The sequence below is a fragment of the Cephus cinctus genome, unplaced genomic scaffold, assembly GCF_000341935.2.
Source record: "Cephus cinctus unplaced genomic scaffold, Ccin1 Ccin1_scaffold0566, whole genome shotgun sequence".
NCBI classification, from domain to species: Eukaryota; Metazoa; Arthropoda; class Insecta; order Hymenoptera; family Cephidae; genus Cephus; species Cephus cinctus.
In genome coordinates, this window is record NW_014333218.1 from 204731 (window position 1) to 207577 (window position 2847).

The 2847-nt window shown below is 47.7% G+C and overlaps 1 protein-coding gene across 6 annotated transcripts in view; it reads right to left on the reverse strand.

The window, feature by feature from the left end:
* Positions 1–2847, reverse strand: part of LOC107268593 (teneurin-a) — a 233321-nt gene that overhangs the window by 199760 nt on the left and 30714 nt on the right. The gene's annotated exons all lie outside the window — the stretch shown is intronic.

Consider the following 2847-nt stretch of genomic DNA (forward strand, 5'->3'; position numbering starts at 1 on the left):
GGGTGCAACCTCACGAAACTACCGGTATAACCAACTTGAAGGACCGGAGGAAGTGAAATTCAAAGAGGCCCACCCTTCTCTGCCTACTTCTTCTTTGCCTCCTTTTCCTTCCTCCTCCCAATTGACCTTTAACATCTCGGCGCCCGCAGCTTTCCCTGTTAATGAAACGCGAATAAAAGTCGCTATTGTAAAATTCAAAGGAATTATCAAAGTCAAACGCGAGACCACATAGTCGCGGGAACGAAAGTACCTTCGGGAGCGCAAGGGAGTGGCCTTGTGTATTTCCTGTGCGAATGCGGATAACGCAAAACCGTGGGTCGAGAGGAGCGACGATGCTGCGACAGAACCCACTGGGCTACTGGGATCCCGCAGTCATTTATTATGACGACCCTCTCTCTCTCTCTCTCTCTCTCTCTCTCTCTCTCTCGGCCACACAACCCACAGCATCCCGGGTCCCGCTCTCCTATCTCTCAGGCGAATTCCGAATATAGGAAAGGCGTGCTGGAGCTATGGATTCTGTGAATGGACCAGAGAGGCTGGTAGCAGGAGTGACTATCGGGATGCCATTTGTAGGTCTGTACGTGTGGGAGATAGAGATAGAGAGAGAGAGACGAAAAGCCAGGACGAGACTCCAGAGCCGTCACACGCACGACTCCCTCGAGCTCTAAACTGATAGTGGACAGATACAGTACATTGATGGTGTGCGCTCGGAATTAATTGCCGATGTTTGGCCCGGCCATGGATATTGGGGACGAATGTTCGTTAGCCAGCAGAGCAGCGAGAGAGACCGTCCCCCCGAACGAATTCTATCGATTATTAATACGTTTGTCTCCCGGCTCCACGTAAACTCCAGAGCGGCTCTCGGCCACAGCCGACCAGCCAATCAGCCAGCCGGCGACACAGCCAGCCAAACCCGGCATAAGGAACCTTTTGATCCCGGGTAAAAGAGCTTTGTCATTTGTTCTCATCCGGAAAATTAATATTCCTTAGACCATCCGTAAACAAGCACCGCGAAGGGAGCAGCAGCACGTAGAAGCTCGAAGCTAATATAAATCTTATTAAAGATTTCTCAATGTACCTTTCTCTCAGAATTTATTTTTCCTTTTCCTTTCCTTTACTTCCCAGCTATCTCCCGCCGTGGACACGTCAGCCCCGACAGGGTCCTTCACTCGGAACACCCGTTACCGGCCAGTGACGTCTCGCTCCTTTTCCCCCGGTAGAAATCACGTGGGCCCGATCGACAGGTCGTTCCCGTGAAAACGCGCCTTCCGTCAGTCTTCATCAATCAAAGCCCAGAAATGCAGGGTGCGCGTTCGCCACCCGTTTCGAACGTCACGGCCAACCCGATGGACGCCCTCGGTATACAGTGCCGTTCGGTCGAAAGGGAATTAACTGACATCGGGCTCTACCGTGGATAATCAAATGGGCCTCGCGGGGTCCGTTCAATCTGAACAACCCTGTAGGGTACCAGCGAATCGATGACTTTTACGAAAAAAAAAAGTTTGTCAAAGTGTGAGCATCAAACCCCGCGGACAATAAACTCTAATTGAAACGAACTCCCAATTTCGGCGAAACCCAGTTATACCGCGAGGACTACGGGCGCCGGGCTAATTCGTTGTTTAATTGAATTTTAATCGACTTCCCTGCAGGACCGATTGTTTACCAGCTTTTCTATCCGTCTCCGGTGTCCTCGTGCGATTCGCCCTTTTAGACTCGGCGACGGTGACGTAATTACCTTGCGAAATGTACGAAAGCGCCGGAAAAAAAAAAAAAAAAAAAATTTTTTTTGAAAAAAAATTTTTTTAATTTTTTTCATCAAAAGTCACTTTACCGTTTTGAAAAATGTCCGGGTCATCGCAAAAGGAAGTGGCAGCCTGTTTGAACTCACCTGAAACATAAGAGAGTACAAAAATAAATTTAATATGATCGAACCTGAGTACTGTGATTGTACATGTATATGTTTAATTGATTGACTGACTAATTACGTAACGTCCCATCATGTCGCGTTACAGGCTATGCCCATGTCCGCCATGGTTAATGCGTTATGTGTTATGCTTTATGTGTTCAGCGTCACGTGACCATGCATCGTGCATCCGAACTTCCATCCCCTCTGCGTCCCTTAGGCGTCTCCGGGCAATGAATGACGATAGGGTATCGGCCACGGGTATGCATACACGTATGTGTGTCGCAACGCCAGCGAAACCCATAATTAATACGTCAGTCAGGAAGCAGGCTGGCCAAGACCGAAAAATTGAATAAATTTCGAACGAACTACGAGGAACTGAACGAACTACAGTTTTATCTGAGAATTTCACCACACGAGATCCTAACTTGAGAATTACAGTGAAGCCCCTACGAGACGCGGAAGCGCACGTTGTTATCGTCAGGTCATTTCTTTTCCTACTCCCACCCGTACTCGCCCTCTCGCTTCGCCTCCCTCGTTCGCCCTCTGTCTCTCTCGCTCGCACTCTAAAAAAAATCCTCGCACCCTTTCCCTCCCGCCCACGAAGAGGACGTCCATTAATCGTTCCTCGCGTATCCTATTAACATATCGTACAGTCTATTTACCGTATACGGGATGAAGGTGGCAGCAAGGGTGGGTGGGTGGTGAGTATGTGGCACACATAAAATACACTAAGTAATCTGACTCGACACTATTAATCACAGTGTAACAATGGCTGAATTATACGGCTGGCAAAAATACATTCACACCCGTGCGCGAATAGGTAGCACTTGCCGGCGTTAGTCGAAAAAATGTGAAAGCGGGACACGTGCGTATTAAAAAAAAAAAAAAAAAAAAAAAAAAAGGAAAAAAAAATTTGAAAAAAAATTAAAAAAAAAAGTTTT